General features: G+C 39.9%; 1 protein-coding gene across 3 annotated transcripts in view; it reads right to left on the bottom strand.

Annotated features, from left to right (window-relative positions):
* cep350 (centrosomal protein 350) overlaps positions 1-27,392 on the bottom strand; it is a 102,540-nt gene extending 75,148 nt beyond the window's left edge. For all 3 annotated transcript variants that reach the window (XM_051933030.1, XM_028812419.2, XM_051933029.1), the window contains exon 1: positions 26,881-27,392. The gene's annotated coding sequence lies outside the window, so the exon portion shown is untranslated. The remainder of the gene's footprint in view (positions 1-26,880) is intronic.

The following is a 27,392-nucleotide window of genomic DNA, read 5'->3' on the forward strand; positions in this document are numbered from 1 at the left end:
TCATCTCATCATTGGCTTTTTAACCAACACCACAGTACAGATGTGACACATTTTCATGCTCAACAAAAATAAAATCTGGCCTGTTTATTTGCGAGACACCACGTGTCGGTTATTGCAGCCTAAATGTACAAAGAGGCTAATGCAGAAGACTCAAAATGCCCTATTTATTAGAAAAAAAAAAAAGTGGTTACATAAATAGACAATCATGCAATTCAAATTCAGTAGGAATTAACAAGTTAAGATTTCAACAAGAGATTTTCTTTGGCCAACTTAACAGTAACACAGAAGGCCAATTTCTTGTATTAGACAGAGTCACCCTCTGAGTTGGGATTCATTCTCCTTCCCACAATGTCATCCTACTGGAATTGAGAGAACACTGCTAAAGCTTTTTTGCCACTTCATTAACACAAATTAGGGTGCAACAGCTGGGATGTCTGGAGACCTAAAGGCAGTGGAACTGCTACTAGAAAAGCCAAGCACTACAAATTGGACAGACGTGCCAAACAGTGTCGCTACATTACGCAGAACTCCATGGGTTTTGCATATAAAGCACTTGTCAACCCAATAAATATATTTCTATCTCGTCTACTTGAAAAATGTGAATGGCTGAAAAACCGTGAAAGCAAAGAACAAATTAAGTGCATGACACGAATGACAAGATCAAGGAAGGCCACACATCATCAATGACAAATGGTTCAAAGATCTGCTAGCAGGGCCGGTTGGGGAGGGGTCATCGAATGGAAGGCATTCAAGGATTGTTGAGAATTTTCTTGGCAACTACAGAAGACCAAACTGTACCCAGCTGGTTGACAACATGCTTCAAGCCAATAACAAAGGCTTAAAGTAGAACAAGTCACAGAAGATTCAAGTTCTGCACTCACACTTGGGGAATTCTTCCCTGCTAATCTTCAAACACAAGGAAAGGATTCACCACGACACTGCAATGATGGGAAAGCAGCATCAGGGTTAAGTGGAATCCATCAAAGCTGGGCACAATTTTACGTTAATTAAATTAACGTGTCAGCATTATTAATTTAATTAAACACTCTAAATTTAGTAAAGGTTAATGTCGCATTTCTCCAAATTCCTTTGTTATACAGTCAGAGATTCTAGTTGTGCTCTACAACAATCACCAAATATTTTCCAGGAAGGAAAAAAAAAAAAAAAAAAATTGTCAGGTGTTAACTGTTTGAGGCACAGAATGTTTTTATTTGTAGAAACAATAAATCTCTTAATTATTTTAAAACACCCTAAAAGAAATACCTGGCCAATTTCTTTACTTACTTTTACTATGGGGTTAAAATAAATCAGAGCCTTCAATGGAGTGGCAGCTCTGAGGCTAGGAATCTGCACCGGCAATCTGAAAGTCGCTGGTTTGATTCCCATAAAATACACTAGATGTGACTCTACTGCATTGGGCCCCTTGAGTAAGGCCCTTAACTTGCAATTGCTCCGTCCCGGGCATGACGTTAAACTGCAGCCAGCCCTGCTAGCAGGTCCTCCAACTTGCGGGGAAATCTCTGTGGTTGGTGGCAGGATTGTTAAAAACCTCGCACTGTTCGGTGTGGTGCTGAGGTGTCACCCCGTTACACGGCAGCACTCAGATCCCAATCCAGGTGGTTCGTTGTGTGGTGGGTGCAGCCAGCCTCAAACCTCTCTCTTTAATGGAAGCATCAGGTGCATTACCAGTAATCAATCCTCAATGACAATCCACTCCACCATAAGGGACACCTGACTACACACCGTCTCATTTTCTCTTTGCAAATCTAAATCTCTAATTAACCACAAAGTGCTTGAAACTTGAGAGGGAACGCTGGTACCTTGAGAGAACCACCATTAACTTCATACTGATGAACACCAAGGCAGGATTTGAAAGCGCAATGGAGGGCAGAAAGTGCCAGCCTTACTATGCATTTCAAAAATGACAAGAATGATTAGATCTCCAGTAAAAGGTAAAAAGACTTCCTGTTGGACCAGTCATTCTTGAAGTGGAGTAGGTCACTACAGGATTTCATGGGAACTTCCCAAGTTCTTAAGGAAAAGTGTCACTTGAATAATTAAACGAATTAAAAAGTGTCATTATGACCAATGCTGCAGATCCTCTCTCTGACACACTAACATGGAGGACATTTCACTAACAAATTGCTCAGAAGTGTGCCAAGAAATGCAACAGGGGCTCCTTGAACAGTAATACAGTCTGCCTGATGCCTCACTGAGGCCGGCCCTGCCAAGTCAGAAGTTTTTCTTTTTTAATTTTATTCTGTTTCAGTCATTCTGGTGTGTGTTCAGACCATAGCGTTATACATATCTATTTATTTTTGTATTTAAAAGATTTCTGTAATAGGTCAGATTTCCCACTGGGCACAAATAAAGTGTTATCTATCTAATTGGCCCTTCATCCAGTTCTCCTTAGATTGGTCAACTGGCTGCCTAGGTGACGTGACAAAAGCACAAAGGACAGAGCTGCTGTAGCTTGTGGTTTGCTCACGCCAAGTGCACAAGGCTGAGGCGTCGTTCTGTTCATTTTAATCTCCCAATGTGGTCTCCTTTTGTCGCTCTCTTTTCTTGTTGTTTCTGTAAGCCCTCAACTCTCCCTTCCTCTACGGGTCCACCCATTTTCACAAGATGCTCAGTTAGTTTTTTGACTTTAGTAACGAGGGTTTCTTCCCCACCACCCCAATCACCCGTTTTAAAGCTTCAGCATTTTGACTAAAGTCTTCAAGTCACGGCCAGCCGAAGGAGGTTATCAAACGTCTGCGTTGTTGGGTCCTGTGCTTTGAAAATACAACACAGTCTGCACTTAAATTTTGGATAACACTTTTGTACATCCCACTCACAAAGGAGGGATTTTAAAAACAAGACTTGCAGTGTAACAGCAATTTTTGGAGTAACACTAGATGGGTTAAAAGTCGGCTATGAATTAAAAAAAAAATGGCTGTAATATCCAATAACAGAACTCAAACATACAGTGTGAAGACCACACAGAAATCAATGGGATACACCCCCCAGTTTTCAATAGTAAATCATGTATTGGCATAAACGTAACACACAGATCTCAGCAATTTACAGTGCATTCAGAAATGTCAATGTAGTATTTCAGTTTATTTTTAATTTGTAAAGGGGTCTAATACCCGGTTTATGATTTGCCATTCTGAAGTACAGAGTGTTGCTTGACTTGGGATTAAGTGGCTGCCCAACTCCGATCTTGTAGGACGGCAGTGGCTGCAGGTTTGATTGACTTTGCTATTTAAGACTCAGACCCTTTAAATCAGGGGTGTGCAATGTAAGTCCTGGAGGGCTATAGGTTTTTGTTCGAACCCCCATTTGCTTCAGGAGAAGTCAGATATCGAGGATTGCTTATTGCTCAGGTGATATTTTCCACTTTATTTTCATTATCTTGCTTATTTTAGTCTTAAACCGCTGCATTCACTGTTTTCAATGACACCAAATGACAAAGGAGCCAGCAGTTTTCCGTCTAACTTGTCTCCACTGACAGCTGTGTGTATTCATCAGGCACCGTTTGGTAAAATAAAGAAAGAGAAGGAAGCCAAAGACAAAATGAACTAAAAAAATACTTTTAATTTCAACCAGTTGAAGGAATAAGGCGATCACTCAAACATTCGCCTCTGGACATGTCCTCCATCTTCAAACTGTGGCTGCAGGGTGCCTATGTGAAGCTGACAGAGCGTAACGGACAAGCACAGATTACAAAATCCTTCAGTGTAACCCAGTTAAGAGTTTACATGGCCAAATAAATCGGGTTATTTGCTGTGGAGTCTACCTCTGCTAACCCAGTTTCTCAGAGACGAAAAACATGGCTTCTCATCAAGTGATTCCGTGAGAACCCTAACTACAAAGAGGACTATTTCATTTATGTTAGGTAGAATGCCCAGAGGGGACTGGGTGGTCTCGTGGCCCCCTACAGATTTTATTTTTTTTCTCCAGCCTTCTGGAGTTTTTTTTTTTTTTTTTTTTTTTTTCCACCCTGGCCATCGGACCTTACACCTTTTCTATGTTAACTAATGTTGTCTTATTTTAATTTCTTATTTTGTCTGTTATTTTTCTTTTCTTCATTATGTAAAGCACTTTGAGCTACTTTTTGTATGAAAATGTGCTATATAAATAAATGTTGTTGTTCTCTAACCAGAGCAGGGGTTTACATTGCATTATAGACAACAGACTTCTGTGACTGACCAGGGTGTTAAAGCACATGTAAACACACCGTAAACGTTGATTTGTGAAATTTTTACTGCTGTAAACTTAACAATTTAAGCTGCTCTTCAACTTGTATACGAGGTTAGGTCAATGTAGTAAGGCGCGTCTACTGGGGTCTGCATTTAAGGCGACAACAATGAATGAAACCCTAAAAATAGGACCAGGCATTCCTGGCCAGGATAGCGAGAATTTAAATATTTCTACACTTGGAAAATGGTCAAGAATTCCAGGCATTGCCCACTTACTCATTCTGTCCAGCTATCACTCTACACACGCACTATTAATAGTGGAGGCTGGCCGTATTTGATGTCACACAAACTGTGAACCACAGTTCACTCTCACAGATGTCATACACAGGCAGATCTCTTTTTCTAATGACATCAGTAATACACCGGGTGTTAGCCAAGTTAAAACTCATTTCCAAGAAGCAGCGTCACTATGGTGCCTATCATCTGACATCACCTATTCACACAATCCATTGCAAACAAATCTTCAGAACCCTGAGGTCCGCTACAAGGCGTGCAGTGTTTTACGAGTATATCCATTTAACGCACGTTCTGAAAACACCACTCCAGTTCAGGTTCGCAATGAGCTGAAGCCAGAACTGGCAGCACTGGGTGGAAAGGACAGCAGAGCACACTCTTATGCACACAAAGAAAGACTAATTTGAAGTCACTCATCCTAACCAGCGACTCTTTGGAACACCACAACAGCAGTACGTGGAAAAAATGCACAAGAAACTGAGGATATGCAAACTCCATAGGGTGCCCGCGCCTTGGAAGTATGAGGTAGCAACACTAACTGCTGCACTGCAGTTCACTTTGTATACAAACAGCTTGTCTGGCCAACACAATGGTGATGCTGCAGCCACATTTTTACAGTTAGCGTGCCTACCAATGAATGTTCAATATGCACTTGAATATTACGGCTACAATTAGTGCTCCCCACCTCTCGTTTCTTTTTAGCCTGAAATATTGTTTAGGAAGATGCATCTTTATCAAAGGACATATAAACCTATAATGATAATGAATGAATTGCTGGTCTATTAGAAAAACAACAAGAGATTGTCTTAAAGCTGCAATTATCTAAATACTCTAAATGTAACCGAGAAATTAGTCATAACATTTTTGTAGTGCCATTGACAGAATAAAATTCCACAGCAATGACGCAACCATGTTCTTACACAAGCAACCTTTCTGCAAGTCGCATCTTAACAAGGAGGCCAAGAATGCATCCAACAAAAACTTTCAGCAACTATCTATTATGATGGGCCAAGAGGTTTATTCATTTTTCATTTTGCTTTCCTCCAATCCTACTTGTGGGCTCTTTCTGCACAGATTCTGCACACTCTCTACATGCTGGTGTCCTCACGTTTTTCATCTCACTTTGGCAGTTCTACATTATCCTAATGTGACTGTACAGAAAGCCAGGTCCATCCTGTAAGGGGACAAGACTGCACAAGGTGCCTGTGAAGGAGTGGGATTTGGTTTTGCTTTGCTTGCTTCACAAGCTTTGTGCCAGAAGATTAGGCAGGGTGAAATATGTTATGGATAGACAGACAAATACAGAACACTTTATCCCCAAGCGGAAATAAGGGTTTACAGAAGTTCAATATTGTAACAAAGTACAACCCCCTAAAAACACACAAGAAATTCTAGATTGGATAATATTCTGTTAAAAGCTGCCAGTCAAGACTCCTGATCCACAGTAAAGACTTGGTGCAGTTTTTCTTAAGCAGGACACAAGTCTCACTTTGCTTTAGACAATCTGGATGAGTAGGCCAGATGAGCTTGTCGAGTGAAATGGCCTGTTGTCACAGTTGGTCTAATGTTAAAGTAAACCCAGGAATACAAGTTGGGGCGATACATTCAAATCTGCTTGTAACCAAACTAAAACACATATATAGATTTTAAACTAATCTTAGCATTATGATAACATAATTCAAAATAAGTCTTTAAACAGTAAGGGCCGGTTTATACTTCACATTCAGAATGCAGACGCGCATGCATCATGGCTGTCACGTGTTCCTAGTGTTCATTTGACACGTCCTCAGAAATTAATGCGACGCGTGTGCGAGTTGCAGTACCAGCCCAAAAAAAAAAAAAAAAAAAAAAAAAAAAAAAATCGGGGTGCACAGTGCGATCAAGTTGAAACGTGTCGTCAGAGTCTCCATTTACAATCTACATGGGACAGAAAGCTGCTATGCGGATCCTACATGATCGATGTGCGTGCCTCAATGTTTGATGAATGCTTCACTGTGGTGAAGCTAAACGGTGCTTTTATATTCAAGTGTTGCATATTCCCCAATGCAGTGATAAGATACGTTTTAAAAGTCTCACATACCATCTTCTGTGCCGTCTTTATTTTTTTGCACCTTCACAACAGCATCAGAATGTATGGCAGCGTATTTGGACACAGTGAAAAGGTCTATTTTGTGAATAAAGGGGAAATTTCAGTTTTAATCTCAGAATGTCCACTTTAACCTCGTAGTTTATTTTGCCATTAAAGCAGACTGTTGTAAACATCATCTTAAAACCGACCCAGTTGTTAATCGCCGTCTGCTTCTCGGGCTTCCTCCTGAGCTGACAGCAGCGGCAAGCAACAATAGATCACCACACAGAACACATTACATTTATGATATTCCAGCTCTCCGCACATTTAGAATCCTTACATTTATACTGGATATCACTTTCACGATGAAATGAATTAAAGTATGTATATTACATTTTACAGATAAATTGTTAACTTCATGTAAATAATGAATACTGCTAATAATTACACACGTGGGGGAGGCACGGTGGAGGAGCGGTAGCACTGCTTTCTCCCAGGGAGTCCCGTCTCTGGTGTTCCCTGCCGGGAGTTTGCATGTTTTCCTGGTGGGTTTCCACACTGTGCTGCGGTTTCCTTCTAAAGACATGAAGGTTTGGGGATTTGGCGACGATAAAATGATGCCAGTGTTTGAGGGTGTGAGCTTGTATTCACCTTGCGATGAGCTGATGCCCCACCCAGGGATTTAGTTTCTGTCTCACGCCCGATGCTTGCTTGAATGGGCACATCCCTGGATTGATGGAGGTAATCATTAAACATCCTTTTCAGAGATATTGTGGCAAGATGTCAGGAATTTAAAGGATGTGTCATGCAATTCATAACACAGTGAAGCCGAACATTCTCTCACTGTGATGAAATCTCGCACTGCCACCTGGTGGAATCTTCCAGATTTATGTGAAAGTACACGCGGAAGTATAAACAATACAACGCTTGCATTGCAATAGCACCCGCTGGAGCAGGTGTCGCATCGTGTAAAGTATAAACCCGGCCTAATGCTCCAATTGATTGGCTGCCAATCAGCCAATTTTTACTTGAAATGACCATCAGTGACATACAAATTGATCACAAAAAAGTTTTGCATCCAATTTTAAAAGCTTCCCACTAATGAAGTGGTAGAGACCCTTTACACTAATTATGGTACCAGTAACAGCAGACTGCACAATAACGTGCAGTGAATCAACTTGACTTGATCATTCCTAGTTTTCATTCTCTCTCTGTACGTTTACCATTCGTTTGCTCAGAGGTTGATGCGTTTGACGCTTCCTGAGCAGCTCTTCTTCTCTCCACCCTAGCGGCCCACTGATCATCTTCTTCCGTCGGCATCTTTTCGCATTAAAACTGATTAAGTCAGTGTTTGTGTTGCAATTATTTAGTTCGTTTTCTTTAATTTTTCACTTACGCTGGCACTAAAGTCTTCAATCTGCCTCAAGAATGATTTAAAATATGAAAAGGTAGGGGAAGTGATGGCGAAGGTGGTAGGGATGAAAACGGCACACAACTGCTGTGGTGCAGAGAGCCATTTCTGCAATAAAATAAAATAAAAATAAAAACAGTAATAAAACTGATCACCCCGGAAGCGGACAGTAGAGGTGATGTAGTATATGTGTACCAAATTTTAGGTCAATAGTTCAAACGGTTTGCGAGCGACAGGTGATTTAAAATCCTGGACAGAGATTAAGGCACCTGAGGAAGTATACAGACTTTAGAAGAGAGAGCGGACCAGATGATTGCAATACAATTTATTTCTGTAGAACCCAAAAATCACACAAGTGCTGTGATGGACTTTAACAGGCCCTGCCTTTTGATGACTGGCTCATACAGTAAAGAAACTCTAGCAATAAACTGAAAAAAGGAATCTGTGGAGTTACTCTGTGCACGGAGAGGACCGGCAGACACTTGTGCTGTGCAGCGGAAATTGAAGTCCAAGAACAGAGAGGCACATTAAATTGTTCATTTAATTTAATTAAAACAGATCCTCCTTGTGGATTCAGAGCACACTTGTATTCAGTGCAGCAGCTCATATTTTAATTGTAAAAAGAATAGAGAAACAAGAATCTGCTTTCACTGCTTAGGAAGCAACAGGCCAGTTAGCTTGACAGACACATACATCCATTTTGTGTGTAAACTTAAGAATCTGCTTGGTCAACATGTTATGAATACTTTATTAGAAATATGGCATGTAATAATTAAACTATTTAGTTTTATGCCATATGTATTAAGGGTACTTTGTACATGTTTTATTAATAGAAAATGTATTTTAAGGGTTTTCTTTTTTAGGATTTTGTATGTTCACTGAACAATAGGACTACAGCATTTCTTTTGTTAACATAAAATGAACAGGTAAAGGTCGTAGTCTGCAGGTTATTTGAAAAAAATAATATTGAACATAAGGCTTCGACACATTTGATTATGTGGGGGCTCAGTGTTAAAAAAAAAATTTAAAAGGGATCAACAATTAAATACATGAGCGTCAGGCAATTCTAGTAATATGAAATCAACAATCTGCATTATTGCTAACACCCCTGAATGCAGCATTCTCATCAATTGCAGGCTTGTGTGTTTATTATCTTATCATTACTGAAATGTTAAAGACAATCGAGCAAAAAGTTGACTTTATTTTTTAAATGTTTTAATGTATATCGACGCACATTTGAACCCTCTAACAAAGCTCTAACCATCCCAAGAGAAAACCCACACCAGACCATTCCTGATGCACTCTTCACTTCTCTCTTTCTGGCTACTACAATGCTTCAAAAGATGCCTGTCACAAATCTAACTTAAAAATAGTCCGATGCACCATAAAAGGAATAGATTACCACTATTGAGCATTAAATAGAATATTGGGAAAATTATCAACCACCACTAAAGTTAGCAGCTTTAGTAGTCTTTCAAAATGTCTACAATGTATTAAGAGCCCATAAGCTTTGCTGGCGGTCCAACTTGCAACCAATGCAAAGCTATTTATTTAGTGATTCAATACAAATATAAAGTGAGCCAAGACAAACACCCATTTGTGTTCACATTTTAAAAGATAATCAGCCTAGAATGCACTCAACTCAGCTCAGGTGTCAAGACAACTTTTGATGTGGTGTTCTATAGATCCTGCAGTCAACCAACAAATCAGATTAAAACAAAAACCAACCCACTTGATAACTTATGACAATCGTCATTAATGGTACTTTTAAGTCCTTACAGTAGGGGTGTCCAACTCATAGCCCGCAGTCAGGATCAGGGAATTAGATTTGTGTGCGAAGTGAGCAGGGGGCAAAGTTTTTTGGTGCTAATTGACTGTTGACATATTTTTGCCTGCACTAGATATATGAAGTGTTATTTTTGGCCCTCAATAAAAATGAATTTGAAATCTGTGGCTTATTAGCATTGTATATTATGAAAGTATTATCTCAACAAATTCTGGGAATATTTGCTGCTCAAATAATGCCCACTACAGATTAATGCTTCTTCATTTAAGCAATACAAAAAAAAAAAAAAAACACCACGTACAGAGCTACGACAGTTTGTACAGACTGGCAACCCACCAACTGAGAGCTTTATAGACTGTTTCAGATAAACTGTCAAAAATAAATACAAAAAAAAAAATTCACAATAGGTTCGTAAATCACTGCAGGTAAAATTTATGAAAGAGTTTAGAACATTCACCCACCAACTGCAGCATGCAACATAAACATGAAAGAAAGCAAAAATGGGAAGACAAAAAGAGAAGTGGAAGGATGCCACAAGTGGTTTATCATTTACAGTGTTTGTTTAAACACGTCAACATTTCCAAGAGTGAAGCAGCACAAGTGAGTAATTACATGTGGCTGGCTGCTTTTATTACTCCGCTAACAAAATCAAACCAACAAGCCTCAGTCACAGTGGAGATGAGCAGAACATCAAATCCTGCTGCAAACAAAATTTCCCGCTGGGATAATCAAGTCTACCTGAACCCCTAAATCATTAACAGGCCCAGCAAACTCATCTGTCCTATTCAAAAGAGATTCCATGTGGCTATGGTTGTTTACGTGAAGAAACACTTTCTACCATTTGTACAAAACCTGCCCTTAACAAAATTTCCAATCACGTTCCTGTGAATTGATTTTAAAGTAACAACTGGGATCTACTTTGCTCATTCCACTCATAGTTTTAAACACTTCAATCTCGTTAGCTCTTAAATCACCATTTGCTTAAACTGAGAAAGTTCAACTCCTTCAAATCTCTCCTCATAGCTCAGGGAATGATTAAATGAACAAATTCATTAAAATACCTCATCTTTTCAATAAAAACAAAGTATTATATTTTATATTTATATAAAGTTTTATTTTTATTTACTAAAAATACACAGACTACAGAGTGCATTCTAGAACTACTGGCCCTGAGTGATCAATCAGCCAACGGCTTTCCTCCTATTCTTCTGAAGTGACTCAAGGCTCCAGCAAGCCTCCAAAAATTAACTTGGATGATGAAAGATGCAAAACATTAAAAAAAAAAGGAAAAGAAAAAGAAAATCCCAACTGTAGTGTGCTGGCAAGCTTTAGGATTCAGTTACGTGTCAGGCAGCTCCCCTTGGAATGCACAATGTTGCTTCTCTATACATAAAGTGTATACCTGTACACGTGTGTGTGCGAGCACACACACACACACAGAGCTGGGCAAATTCATGGGTTTTAAAATTTGGCACCATGTAACAGCTGCTTTTCACTACACCAGTTTATTAATCAACATCAATTTTGTCTTTAAACAAGCAACTTGTTAATAAAGACACCATGTCATATTCCCAATCTACTGTCAGAAATATCCACATGAGCCTTCTCTTTTACGTAAAATCGCCATAAGTAAAAAAAAAAAAAACACGTACTATGAATTTGCTGTTAAAGCAACAACTTAGAGAGGTCAACATGAAATCATACACCCAAAGGATGTATTGCCATCTTTACCAAAATCTTTATATTTATGCAATAGATACTTACAAACTTTACAAGAAACTTAATTAGAAGACAAGACCAGTTTCATATAACTTAAACAGAGTGAAGTCATCCAGGTTTCATAAGGAAACAGGAACACACAACACTAAAGAAACAAGACTGCATTTACACCACCAGGTCTCACTGCCCAAATCAGAATTGGTGAAGAAGTCTGAGCACATGTTCACATTACATGGTCTAGTTGTGGCAATACATACTTAGCTTAAGTGGGACATAACTACTGCAAATGCGTTGTGAGGTACCATGCAGGTATGAGATAAACATGAGCTCTGCTGATGTTGTTCAATTTTCTGTTTAAGAAGCAGAGCTCATTTTGTTTTTGTTTTTTTAAATAGGGAGATCTACACGTTTTATTTGATTATGCTGACCTCTTTTGGAGGTCACTTTGGAGAAAAGTGTTTGCTAAGCGAATAAACGGAAATGTAATGCATGTTCTGCTGCGATTTCTTCCTTCTCCATTCTGAGAAGACACTCCAGGACTGCATACACTGCAGGATGTTAGCTGCATTGAGGACTCTGAATGGCAGAAGAACGTTTGATTTAGACAAAAAATTTTCACTTTTACTTTAAAACTTCAGTTAAAACAATATTTGAAATTATCTTTTCTTCAAGATCGCATTGAATTTTGATTCAGTGTTTGGAGTTGCATCATGACAACGCAACGTATAATTGCCTGTGAGTGAATATCGTTTCTTTCTCTCTAATAAATAAATTGACTTTTTCGAATGTTTGTCTCTGATCTGTTAACTGTCATAGCAAAAGCTATTCTAACAGGAAACTGTAAACGTTTTAATACGAATGGCATATCAAGATCTCCTTTGGTGTCTCATGTTAGATGTACTACAGTACCTTTCTTCTTGCCTGTTAAAATTTTACATGTCAGAATTGTTCAACCAATTTTGAATACAACTAATATTGTCTTATTGCATAGCCCATCACTCAGACATAAATTACACAATAACATTACGATACATCCTTCTTTCAACAGTAATTCAGGCAGTGGAGGACCAGACGGTGTTAACACCTGTAGATATTCTTTGGGATATTGTAGGTTGATGTTTTCATCTTCTGCCCGATCAACACCAACTGCTTCAGCATAGTCTATTGATACGCATTTAACCAATTTGCCGTGTAACCGATCGACAATTTTCACGTTAATTTGTTTGACTTCATCATTTCTCACTGCAATATTTAGACGAATGGGTGATTCTAAACTGGATCTTCGTAAGTGTGTGTGTGTTCATAAGTAATCCCCTTAATGCAGGGGTCCTCAATCACAGTCCTGGAGGGCTGCAGTGGCTGCAGGTTTTTATTCTAACCCAGTTGCTTAATTAGAAAGCCAATTCTTGCCAATAATTTAATTTCATGGCTTGTTAGTGCTTTAGCTCTGCGATGTCAGGTAATTCTCATATCCTAGATTTTCTTCCTCTTTCTAAGGATATCATCCAAATGATTTGAAGGCTAAAATGGATGACTAATTCTCAGTCCTTCAATTTTTTTCTCTTCACTTTCCTTCCAAGTATTTAATTAAACCCAGTAGTGCATTATAAATACACACAGGTGTAAATGGTAACAAGCTAAAAGGAGAAATACTGGTCTGTTTTGTCATCTGCATGTTATTGCTAATTAGGACCAATTAAAAACCAAGAATACAGCTGCTTAAGATTAAAATAAGATTTTGAACCCTCATTGCTTAACGAGTGAGACAACTAAAGTGTAGCAGAAGTGTTACTTTAGCAAGAAGTGCTTCTTATTAAGCAATTGGGATGGAGCAAAAACCTGCAGCCACTGCGGCCCTCCAGGACCGTGACTGAAGACCCCTGCTTTAATGGATTGGTGTCTGTCCAGGTTAAGTGCCAGAACGCACCCGATGACCATGGTCTTGTTTGTAAATTTGTAAGTAGAGCGTGCCTTGAAAGAATCTCATGGCAAAAGTCTTCCTTCCAAAAAGTCTCTTCAAAAAGTCACATCTTGTTGCAGGATTAGTCCCATCCCAAGATTTTTTTTATTATAATAGAGAGAAATAAACACCCTCCAGCACCTCATGTGCTGGACATGTTAAGAATCGAAGTTAGATCATAACAGAGTGGTAGCGTCAATGCAGTCCATGACTTTAAAGCCTGAGGGCTGAATGAGTCACCTCCATGAACATCTGGTTCATATAACAGCAGGTACTAATCTAAACAAAATGAAGAGTCTGAAAAACACCAAATCAAATGAATGCCTTCAAGCAACGTACATACCATGTGCCTATCTGCGATGATGAACTAGGAACGAGAGCAAGCCATTATTGAGCTGCAGGCAGAGTGTCTTAAATGCTAGCAAGATGCACAAGCACCACACGGCGAAGACTACATGCTGTGATTTGTGACTGAGCAATTCCGGCCACTTTCAAGAACAGCAGTAAAATACACAAAAAAGAAATATTAACTGCACATTAAATATACAGTTGTTCTTCACTTTCACATTATATAATACTTTATTTGTCCACAAGGGGGAAATTAAAATTTTACATAAGTTTCCAAAAATAAATGTCTAAATTGACCTTTTCTCTAAGATTAAATGGGCTCAGGGTCCCAAATAAAGACTGCGTTCAGAGTGGCGGGAGTTTTCAAAGCAAAACACAGTCTGAAGTGTTTTTAAAAAAATGTGCCCAGAAACAGACGTCGTCATATCCATTAACTCTGTCAAAAATCTGCAGGGTCGGTCCACTTAAGAGATTTGCCTATTAACATAAAGAGGGCCTTTAAGAATTTTATCAAAAAAACAAAAACATTTTTAAAAACTAAGGCTCCCCAAAAATTGCAAGTTGTTTCTTCATTCTATGCAATGCAGGGCGACGCTCACAGTACATGCCGCTCTTCCTCTCCATTCATTTCTAGATAAGTAACATCTTTTTTTTTTTGTTAATTTTACAGTTCACTCATGCAGCAGGAAACGGATGCTGAACTCTCCAAGCATATGACTAACTTCATATTGGGAATTTGTTTCGACTTCAGCAGTGACTGTCAGACAAGTAAAAGAGGACAATATACAAACTGAGTGACCTTACCAGGTAAATGTGAAAGAGTAATCGGCAATTCAAGGCACACAGAATGTTTGTCTTAAAGTGGACATGTTAACAAATTCATCAATGTGTCAAAAAATTGACCTTTACTGACCAATGTCATTGAAAAATATAATAAGTGTGACATATAAAGGACATTGTGACAGCAGTTGGTGTTTTAACATTATATGTGAATGCACCTACAAATACCTAAACATGGAGGGAGAGCCTCTCATCTGCCAGCTGACATTGATAAAGTGTTGATCAGCAGTGACAGTCAGAGTTTAACTATGCAGGTGGACCCACAAGCAGCACCTCCGCATGCCTCATTATTACGCACAGGGAAGCGTGACTATATTTAGAGTCACTTTTACCAGCAGCGGTGAGAATGCATGCAGTGTCAAGAACGATAAATCAACAAAGCGGTGTGCTGGAACAGAAACCAGCAGACACAGCAGTCCATTCAACCAGCAAGGCCAATCTGTGATAAAGAAACGCAGCTTTGCACGCGCAACAAGACAAGCCACGCAAGTGAGCTGTCAGCACAAATCCCTGAGGTGAAGCGACCTAACAACTGCCCGTGAAAATACCCAGCCTGTCCTCACAAGGCAGCAGCACTGTACTACAATGGCTCGTTTCCAACTCCCGTGAAGGTGAATGCTGGATTACTGGTAGTGTAATATTTTCTAAGAGGCCTGACCCACATAACAGAGACCGGGTTTAAACCAATGGCATAAGCAATAGTCACAAGATAGGAAGTAACCTTGGATAGATTACAGACCTACTACCAAAATGATCATTATTGTTACATTCATTGTGCCTCTCATTTCTATGATAACTAGAACACACGAGAACAATAAGAACTGGCCATTCTACACATTCCTATCCACTCCCTATCACAGTACTTGATATTTTATTTCCATGTCTTTACAGTACGGTGCACAATGGAAACTGCTGCCACTGTACCCTGTGTACTTTAAAAAATATTAGGGGGCTGCCCCCTGCTCGCGTCTCTGGATATCATTTTCACCTAACAAAAAATCTTTTTTTAATTCTCGCGTATACGCCTCTTCTTTGGGAAGAAACACGACTTTTCCCTGATGGCAACACAAATTAGATGATCTACAAGTCTCCAACATAAAGTTTAGATCTGAACAATATATTCACTCTCTTTTCGCTGTTTTGTTATTTCACCGAGTAATAATTTCCATTTGTTAGTGCTAATACGATCTTTACTATCATTTTTTTGAGACTTGAATTTTCATACATTCATTATCTCGAACTTACCCTGCAGGTCCATGGTGCCAACGTTTTTGAATCTCTTTACAACATTCTACTTTGTCATCTACTTTTTGTCTTTTATTTCCGGCCCCAGGCGAGGTTTAAATCACTTAGCACAAAGTCTCGTCTCGCAGGATGTGAAAGTATCTCTCTGAAAAAGTCTCGTCTCAGGATTTTTTTTATTATAATAGAGAGATTTGGCCATTAAGTTCTAAATGCAATTATTCCAGTGTTTGACTGACAGGTGAGCTGGCATCTAACTTGAAAGGAACCTACACTAGGCCAGCTTCCAGTGACACTACCTTATATAGCCCATTTTTGTGCCAGAGGTGAGCATCGCTAACTTTCTTTTGGCCAAAGTGAGGAAAATGACTTGTGCACAAGAAAAAAAAAGCATTTTTGGTGAAGGCATACCATCTGGTGTTGTGTACCTAGCACACTGAAAATGGCCAAAGGCCACGCAGCAAAGAACATAACAAAAATAGAGGAGCCAGGGCAGCTCTACACAAGAATGACACCTGACCAAAACCTCAACACCAAGATTTCACCCACTTCCTTTCTTTCATACATGTCCAATACTCATGGTGTGTCACCATCTATTTCAAGTTAGGAGAAACTGCATTTAAACCATTTCACTTTCATGTATTATCAGACGGAACACTAAAATATTTTAGTAGTGCAAGCCACCGTGTACTTTATAGAACGTCATCTTTTCAGAAGTAATATTGTAGTCATTAGGTTGCTGCATGATGATCTAATTCTTTTCCCACGTCACCTACCACGTGTGGAGTTTGTCACATCAATCTGGACAGTGTCTAAGATGAGTTAACTATTCATATATCCATCTGCTTCTTATGTTAAGAGTCACATAGAGCCACTGACTATCCCCGATGAAATGAACACCAAGTAAAAAAAAAAAAAAAATCTTGGGTGGGCACACTGAAGAACACATCCACACTCAATCAATCTGGGTCAATCAAGAGTGGCCAAACAACCTAAGACACATACATGAAGGAAACCTGGACCACCTGGAGAAAACTCACTCAGACAGGAAGAACATGGAAAATCCACAATCAGGGAGCACCCTGGCACTAACTACTATTAAATAAACACTACAAATAGTAATCTTAAAATTATACCAATGCTTACAATATGGCTCACCCTTAGAATTTTCTAAAGCAATGCAGAGAAACTACAGTTAATGGACAAAGAATGGAAAGTCATGCTCTCTTAGCAACTGAAAATATTTCCACCTCTTTATATTGATATATATCTATAGATAGATATAGATATATCTATCGATATCTATATCTAATGGAAAAAAGCAATAATCAATGCGCAAATTGCATGCATGTGTGTCTGCTCGTGTATATGTGTGGGTGTGCGCACGTATGCATGTGTGTTCTTTTTTGCCTTCTTTTCTCTTCAACGTATATGCTTAGTTGTTGACGTGCCCTCTAGAACGATTACATTTTTAAGAGCTGTGAGCACATGAAGTGTGTCTGCCAAAAGCACTCCAACAACTGAGAGGTTAGATGTCTGTGATCTTGTTTTAAATTGGTTGTTCTTGCGGGACGTCAAAGTGTCTTTCCGAGAAGGTCACGTCTCGACCCAAGATTTTTTTTATATATATATAAAATAAAAAAAAAATCCTGGGAAAGAAACGGGAGACGAGATGTGATCTTCACGTTAAGATTACGGAAGACTCTTAAAAGACCCATGAGACGAAAGAGATTAAGGTCCCCACGAGACGCTCTGTGGCCAAACATGAGACTCTGTGCCAAAAGATTGACCCAGAACCGTCTCGCAAGGATGTAGAACATGAGATTCTTGCAAGACATGCCCTACTTACAACCAATATCAAATAAGACCACGGGCAGCAAGACATTCAGTCGTCTAAAGGATTTCAGTACACACAGATCCATGGTCTCGGCACATATAAGGACAATACGTTATAAATGAAACTTTGACGACTAAGCAAAGAAGAAAGCAATGAGGAGAAGAGAGACTCAAAAGTGTTGGAGAGAAAAAGAAAAAGAATAATCTGGTGGAAATTCAGAAAATAAGTAATTATCAGCCAGGAACAGTGAAATTGAAAAAAAGCACGTCCAATTGGGCTCAGAATTAAAAGACAGAGCAAAAGACAAAGTAGAACTTCATAAAGACGTTCATGTTAGACACATGCAGAGCAGGTTACAGATTATGAAAGCAGTGGAATTTGAAAGTTGGTGCAATACACATGTGGAGAAAGTTATCAAGAATATGAAAGTAGGAAAATTAGAAAATCTAAAAAAAAAAGAAAGTAAAGATCGCAGTGGCACAAACAAATGGAAATTACTACTCGAAAAAGGGAAAATAATCACCACGGACCAGGTGTCACTGAAAAAAAGCAGGACAAAGCGAGGCCAGAAATAAGAGTAGAAAACAATGTAAAACGTCATAAAGAGGTTAAAAAACAAGGAGGCCAAACGCAAGCTGAGCAGGTTAGAGACAATGAAAACTGGAATTCAAAAGGATCAAAAAAAAAAAAGAAAAACTAAAATAAACACGAAGACGTGAAACACATGCTGAGCAAGATGCAGAATATGAAAGCAGAAAAAAAAATGGCAGTGTCAAAACAAAGACAGTAAACATCGCATTAGCGCAAAACAAGAGAAATTATTACTCGGAGAAATAACGAAAAGGCAAAATGAGATTGAATATATGGACACAGGTGATATGTCAGAAGTATGTAAATATTGTAAGGCTTTGAAGTTTAAGTTAGAGAATTTCAAAAATGGGGTTTACCTCAAATGCATTTATTGGTTACTTTGCAAAAAAAATTATTAACTGCTGATGATGTTGATCGCTTTGTCTGTGCTGAAATTTCAAACAGAGAAACCTATCCTGAATTAAGGTACAAAGTCATTAAACACACGTCTCACTGACCTCATTTATGAGATTCAGCATATTGGGACTCCAAAGATTCCAAATATTGTTTTTACAGAAGTTCTGAAATAAAAGTGAAACTAATGAAATAGCAACAATTCAAAGAAAAAAAAAAAAAATTCTTAAAAGTGTGTATCCGGAAAACCAAACACTGGGGTTGCAAGCGAAGCCCCCTAGTTTATTATATATATATATGAATGGAAGAGAAGGTCTGTGATACGGTTTGCATATTTGCAGTTGGAGATCCACGAAGGGAGAAAAAACGAATCACGTATCATAAAATAGTTTTATTCCTGAGCTTTCAACCCCTATCAGGGGTCTTCATCAGAGGATAATGCTTAGACTTACAAGAATCAAAGGCGCAATATAGCAACACATTCAGTGGTGTGGGTGGAGGTGACTAAGTCAGTATGATCAAGGCGGGCGGGGGGTTGTATAGTTTAATTTTTGTGTACATGTCCTTCTTAAGTTGGCATATCGACACATCAACTTCCTGGACATTTACATCAAAAGAAATAGTGACGCCACCCTGACCACAAGTGTTTACCGCAAACAATGCTACGCAGACAAGATTCTACACTTCGCCAGCAACCACCCGGTATCTCATAAATGGAGCTGCGTGAAAACCCTATTTAAACGAGTCCACATGCATTGTAATACCAAGGAAACAAAAATTAATGAGACACGCTATCTCTTCCAACTTTTCACCTCGAACGGATACTCAAAAACATTCATTACTCGGAGTCTACACAGCAGACGCCAAAGGAATCAGCATACAATCGACTTAAATCAGAACCCCCACCCCACCTGGCATTCACTCCCGTATCACCATAATGTGTCAGAAGGCACGGCACGCACCGACCAAGTGGGGCATCAGAATAGCACATAAACCCACGAACAATCTGTGCATGGTCCTGTTTAATGCTAAAAACAAGAAATCGACAGCCGAAACACGAAATGCAGTTTATAGTATTCCATGCAATTCTTGCTCAGCGGTATACATAGGACAAACGTCAAAAAACAATTTCAACACGTGTACAGGAACATCGCAATGCCGTCAGAAGAAAGGACGCACTATCTTTGATATATGCACATACTAAATCGACAGGACACACATTCAACTGGGACAACGTAAAAGTAAAATTTAAGGCCAGTACTAAAAGTGCCAGAGAGTTGGCCGAGTCTTGGCTATCAGATGAAAACGCCATCAACAGACACTTGGATATAAATCCAGCATATGCCAACTTAAGGAGGACATATACACAATAATTAAACTATACAACCCCCCCCCCCCCTTGATCATACTGACTTAGTCACCTCCACCCACACCACTGAATGTGTTGCTATATTGCGCCTTTGATTCTTGTAAGTCTAAGCATTATCCTCTGATGAAGACCCCTGATAGGGGTTGAAAGCTCAGGAATAAAACTATTTTATGATACGTGATTCGTTTTTTCTCCCTTCGTGGATCTCCAACTGCAAATTATATATATATATATATATATATATAAATAAACACACACAAACAAACACCTTGTAATAGACAGAGGGGCAAATCCCCTAAAGTTAGTTCTTGTCTTCTGCCCTGAGCTGCCCAGCTAGGCTTCAGCTCCCCATGACAGTGAAAGCCCATCAGAAAAGCAATTCCATAAAAAAAGAGTGAATGGATGGAAAGACAACTGTAACCACGCACAAGCAATGAATCTGAAGATTCGACTTCCTCATCAAGACAATCAATGATGTTTTTATCAGCCAGCAATCCATCTCACGATCGTTCCCAATAGCAGTTGTGACTCACAGATGATTATTACATCACCACACTCTCAAAACAAGCACACATTATGAATAGTCCTTTTTTTTTTTTTTTAAACTCACACCTAGTGCTGGGCGGTATGACCAAAATTCTATATCACGGTATTTTTCAAGATTGTACCGGTTTCACGGTATTCGACGGTATTTTTTCCCATGCATGAGTTAATCACATTTTCCACTGCAATTACTGCAGTAGACTGGCTAAGAATAACCTATTCCACTGTCATGAGAATTGTACATTGTACAAAAAAACATTTTAATGTGCACACAAGTATTAATACAGGTTTGCATGGCTCCATAAAGTGATAGTTTTCAAAGGGGGGGGCACTAATGAAGAGAAGGAATCACACTGCATGACAGTTGCTGTCAAAATACAGAACCTTTTTATTGAACAAATTTTGCAAACCGCTTAAACTAAAACTTTAACAAATTGTCAACCATCCAAAGAGGCATTTAGTTGTATTGCACTGAACATGTCTTAGAAAAGGAATAAATGGCAACTATTTTTTTAAACCAACTACACTTTGTTAATGTTAACAATCTCTGTCCACTGACATGTTAAAGTGACTTTTTAAACAACTTTACCATCATTAAACTGCATAATATATAAACTAATAAATAACAACAATAAAATAAATAATAGTGCAACTTCCAGTAATAATACTATTACATCAAAACTTCAAGCCCAGGTACATTACACAGTATTCACCAAACTAAAATAGAACAAGTGCAACTTGGAGATGACATCTTTACCAAGTGAACCATCATTAAGGCAAATTGCATTAATATAGACCTTGCTTCAAGCTAAGCTATATGTGTGTGTGTGTGTGTATATATATATATATATATATATATATATATATATATTCACGGCATTCGTAGTCTGTGTCACAATCCGATTGTATGGGTGGTTACCTACCAGGTAACGCTTGTGGTTGGCCAGCAATCTGCACGCCGTGGCGCAACGTTAGGGGCATCGCCTCTGACGCTGACGTCCGAGGTTCGATTCCCGAGAGGGAGTGCAGTGGAGTGTGTACACCTGATGAGCCCAGAATGAGGGCGAAACACGTGTCGTGTACTCTTTGCATTTATTTGACAGTAAAACTATTTCAACTATATATATATATATATATATATATATATATATAAATAATAAAACTGCAACTTGCATTTATAATTCTATTTGTTGTTTAGTGGGTCAAAAAAAACAAAAAAAAAAATGGTCCGTTTTTAAATCCAGTTTGCCGTGTCTGTCTTCGTGGGCGTGATTGCTCGACCGCAGGGAGTTGACAAGGTGATCGTGGCGAGTCGCATCTGATCATTCTCAGTTGCTTCGTCGGCTTAGTGTGGCATGTGAATAAGGCGCTGAGCCCACGGACGGAGACGTATATTTATGGGCCGGCAGGATGGGGGAAGGAAAAAAGAAAAGATAGAACACAAGGAGGTTAAAGAAGGGAAAAGGCAGTCATGGGAGACGATCCAGACACCAGGAAGGAGAAGGCAGCACGAGCTGGTGCTCCGTGAGGGAGTGCAGGCTTAGGCAATTAAGGGGCTGGTTCACCCCACAGAGTAAGCGTGTGGAGTGGGGCGAGCGAAATGTAAGCCCTCCAAATGGATCTGAGGAGTGACTGAGTGAGCACGAAGGAAGATGGGAGGTGTGCTGACCTCGGACGGTCTGGTTGCGCAGTGTGGCGGCAGCCAAAACAGGGGTTGGCAGAAAGCAGTTCGTGCTGCAAAGGCTCCGTCAGCAACGCCAGTGAAGGGTGAGCCGTGGAGACAGAAGGTGGTGTGCTGCGATCGGGCGAGGAGAGAGACTGCATTTTAACGGATATATTTATTATGGATTTTATCCCCACATTTCACTGGCTTTATGGATTTGCTATTTATTTGGGTACTGTATTTTTCTGAACACTGTCCAACGGACACTTTTGGTTTTACTTTGACTGTTTTTAACAAAAGCACTTGAGCACTTTCCAACATCCCCTGGCTTCAATGAGATTTCTCAGCTCATCTCGGTCATAACTATCGACGGTGTTGGTTCAACAGACTCCCATGTGGGAAGAGGGAGTATGTAGGGGACCGGCACCATCACAGTATTACACAGTAACCAGATACATTACACAGTATTTAAAAAAAAAAATAAAATAAAACAAGTACAACTTGGCTTGCAGTATTATCCAGTAGTATAGAAACAGGATTCATACATTTGAACATAATGCTGCACATCCGACCTTTTAAAACCAAAGTATCTACAGATAACAGAGACAGCACCTTTTTTCATCAAACGTTCTTCTGTGTTATGTTCAACTTTATCGTCTGCTACAGCTTCAGTTTCAGAATGTTCCCTGTCCATTTTCACAGCTCAATACCTCCACTAACACATGTACTCTGTTGGATGCGTATTTTGCGGTGCACCAGTGAAAAAGGTTCCCCTTAAACAGTTTCCCGCTGCGCCATGTTCCGAATGTTGTTTAGGCTATTTAAACCGGTGTTCCAGTAAAAGAAAAATCCATAACAAAAATAAACAGTTTTTGGTATGAACCGGTATACCACCCAGCACTACTCACACCATAATGCAGCGTTTCTCAGCCTTTAAGTATTTGCGACCCGAGTTTTCATAACAGCTTTAATCGCGCGCCCCCCCCCTAACGTTTTTTTGAAAGGAGCCCACTAATACCAATTTGTTCTTTTTTAATTAATGATATATCATAGATGCATATTTTATTATACCTACTTAACCTTTACCGACATTTATCTAACTATATTTATTTTTCTAGTATCAGAATGCAGTTTAAGTTAATTTGTTTTGGTTTCAATAGATGTATTTTTTATATTTTTGATTGTTTTCTTTTTTTCACATAATGGATCAAGATTGGCAAGAATGAAAGATTGATACTGTATATGCTCTTGTCTGGTGAAGGAGAGAAGAAAATGTGACTTTATTCATTTAAATCCATGCAGAATATGAAACTAAAGATGCTAACACTGCAACCCAGGCAACAGAAACTGACATTATGGCATGACATCTCTCTCTTTTCCATTTCTTAAATGAAGTTTTCATGGCCATTCCTACTACAAAGCACACTTGTCATGCCGATTATTTCAAAAACTAAGACTGGAACCCCTGTGACTTCTCATTAGCAGCACGTTACCCACAGCACTCCTCTCAATTATGAGAATCTGACATGAACAACCATCTCTAAAAACTTACTAGACCAAAAACAATCTTCACCAGAAGCAGTAAACTATACCAGCTTATGAAAACTAACAAAGACTTTATAAAATACTGGACAGAGAAATGTTTTGAGTTGACCCTTCTGCTTTCCAGGAGCGTCAGAAACAAAAAAGGATCATCAAAGTGTTTATTAGAAACTGGGTAAGCTGTGGGCATTCACTGCCCTGTGCTGTAAAAATCAGGTCTATACAAGGAATGAATGATCAGGTCTTGAATTTGCTAAGGCGCCATTTCAATATTTCATCACATTCACATTTGAACATCAATGCCAAACACACGACGCGCTCTCTCTCTGCTACGGTTTGGAAAATGCAACTACAGGAGCACCTCACAGAACACTTGATTCACAATCAGTTTTCTTACCACAAAGCAGTAAAAGTGAGACGGAGTTCAAAAGGACTGCTGCGTATTACACTGCAAAGGATGAAAGCAGCACTTTCCCACATGGTGTATGTTATGCTGCAAACCACCACAGTACTTTTCAATTGCCACGTAAATGTTATTTGTGCAGCATGTCAGCACAGTGCCTCACAGACTGAGTGCCCTTAGTTCAAATCTCACACCCAGGCATTCTGCGGAGTCTTCATGGGTTTACCCCTAAAACGTGTAGGTCAGGTGAGTGGTCAATTTCAAACTCACCCTGTGCACGTGTGTAGGGTCTGCCATGGATATATTACCTTGGCAGGGGTTTTTTTTTTGCAGCCATATGCCCAATGTTATTGGGATAGCAGCCCCCACGTTCACTGAATTCAAAAATTTCACGTATACTTTTCACAAACTTACAAATTTCTTGTTACAACATTTGAATGAGCTTTCAAAAGCAATGCAGCAACACGCAGTATTTGGATTTGCCAGCAGCCACACCACCTGCACTTCAGATCAGGTAATCAGGTCACCTGAAGCAAAGCATGTTTGGGTCTGGCCAGGACTTGGTAGGGAGGCCAGTCTGGAAAGGGTTTACCCCGTGGTCACAGGGTGCAAGGATCACAATGCCACAGTGCAGAAAAACCTCTGCTATCCCTCAGATGAGACATAAAGCCAAGGTCCTGACTTGCTGTGGATATCCCTGGGTATCCTTTGAAATGAGCAGGGTGTTCCCTCCAATGTCCTGGCTAAACTGACATTCTGCCACCCTAAAATCCCCTGTCCCTAACTGGCCATCTCTCTCACCAGCTAATACCGAACATGTGCCGAGTGTACTGGCACAAGAATGGCTGCTGTTGCATCACCGCGTGGATGGCTGCACATTGGTGGTGGTTAAACTGGCTCCCTGTTATTATCTATGTAAGGTACTTTGAATATCTAGAAAAGCACCCCATAAATGCAAGTTTTATTTTTCGGTTTAGCATTTCTGTTTATTGCTTACCCCAAGTGACAGGGCCAATTAGAAAATGAAAAAGCTACAAACAAAAAGTGTAAAACAGCACTGCACACATCAAAGTTCACCAGGACGGTAGTGAGAACAGCCAAGTTATAAGTAGTGGAGACAGTGGCACAAGAGACAGAGCTGGAGGTGGCAGATGCTAAGATTTGCATTGGGTGTGACAAAGATGGACAGGATTAGGAACGAGGACATTAGAGGGTCAGCTCAAGCTGGACGTTTGGGAGACAAAGTCAGAGAGGTGAGATTGCGTTGGTTTGGAAATGTGCAGAGGAGAGATGAGGGGTATACTGGGAGAAGGGTGCTAAGGATAGAGCTGTCTGGGAAGGAGGAGGAGAGGAAGGCCTAAGAGAAGGTTTATGGATGTGGTGAGAGGACATGCAGGTGATGGGTGTAACAGAGCAAGATGGACAGGAAGATACGGAATAAAATGATCCACTGTGAAGACCCCTAACTGAAGCAGCAGAAAGAAGTGGTGAAGTTCACCTCCAATAGCACAGTACAGTATGGTACAGCCCAGCAAGGCATAAAAATCTGATCTTCTAGTAAAGCCGGACAGTCAGGGTAATAAATGACATTAGAAAAGATGATTCAGGATATGTGCCCAGTTAGGAAAAATTATAACCAATCAACTTTTATAGTCATATATACCAAATACAGTGTGTTAAGAATAAAATTCCAAACTTTGCATGAAAGCCTTGCACAAAACAAACATCACCTAACAATTACTGGTACAAATAACAGTACAGAGAGGTGCAACAATACAGAAAACTAAATACTAAATAACCAAGTACAGGCAATAGCTAACAACATACAGCCTGGAATCGTAATGAGCTAGAATATGGCAGTCTATGAATAAAGTGACAAGTCTTAAATGGAGTTGTAGTCATTTTAACAGTTCAGGAGTTAAGCAATAAAGACGACAAAGACGATTTCAAAGGTCTATGAAAATGCACAAGACTTCCAAAAGTCACAGGAAAAACACAATCACAGTTCTAATATGTACAGAGTGCTCTTCACGTTAGACTTGAAAGGCACTATATAAAAGATAGATGGAACTTTATTTGTCCCCAGCGGGAAATTTCACTCCCCCCAAGTAAAATGCAGGATAAGGACTATCCACGTTATGCCTTATTGCGACCACTTTACGGGCTTTTGAAATTTTTCAAGACAGCATTCTTTCCTTCAGACCGAACCCCCGAATATTCAAACAGACAAGTCAGTACTTCAATCAAATAGCCAAAACTCAAAAGAAAAAGACCAAACAGAAAGCGTCTTCATTTTTTAAACTCATAAGGCATCAACTCTAAAGGTTTCAGAAGCTACAGAAACGGCGTGTTAAAGACGGAGTTTGAATTTAGTGTTTTCCCAGTGAACATTTTCTCCAAACAGAATCAAACCGTTCCAGAAACAAAAGCGACACTAAGACATATTGTCATCCGAAGACGCTATTCTGCCGTTGTCAGGGCAACAAAATCACGCATCCATTCACAGGCGGCACGGGGGCACCCCGAACTACTGAGCCTCACACATCCGCCACCCTACCGCTGTCAATGAAGCGGAGTGCACGTCCCTCCCCAAACCGACAAAGGGCTTCCCTACAAACCATTAACGGAATGGTCAGGGTTCGGGCCAACTGTACCAAAAATAAACATAAAGCGAACCGCCCGCTTACCTCCTTGCTGACAGCCGTGGGCATAGCGCTCGTACAACACCGGCCGAGTCCACACACAGGACCGTGGGGTAACAAGGCCGGTATTCGTCCCAGCGGGTGACGCTAATCTCCGAGACTGTGAACGTTCACTCGCGTCGCTGGTGCGTCAGCTACAACTACTTCAAAGTCTCCGTGTCCTTCGGGTTTGTATTCTTTCTTTTTTTCTTCCTCCGTATGACCGGACGCCGAAATAAACAGTTTGTCCAGTTCTACTCTCCGGCTTTGACTCACACGTCCTCGGCGAACGCAGCTGTAGCGTCAGAGTGACCGGGAGACGACCGTTTAGCGTCCTCGTCTCCAGCGCGTGTATCACAATAAGAGTCCTTATGGGCGACAAATACCTTGTGTCGGTTGCTCTTTACCCGCCAGCAACGCTCGCTTTCCCCGCGTCTACCTCACCCAAGCCAGTCAGAAACTGTTAATCACCGCCATTAAACAACAGCTAAGCTGCCGTGGACAGGAAGTCTGCCGAG

The sequence above is a fragment of the Erpetoichthys calabaricus genome, chromosome 10 (genome assembly GCF_900747795.2).
Source record: "Erpetoichthys calabaricus chromosome 10, fErpCal1.3, whole genome shotgun sequence".
In the NCBI taxonomy this organism is placed as follows: domain Eukaryota; kingdom Metazoa; phylum Chordata; class Cladistia; order Polypteriformes; family Polypteridae; genus Erpetoichthys; species Erpetoichthys calabaricus.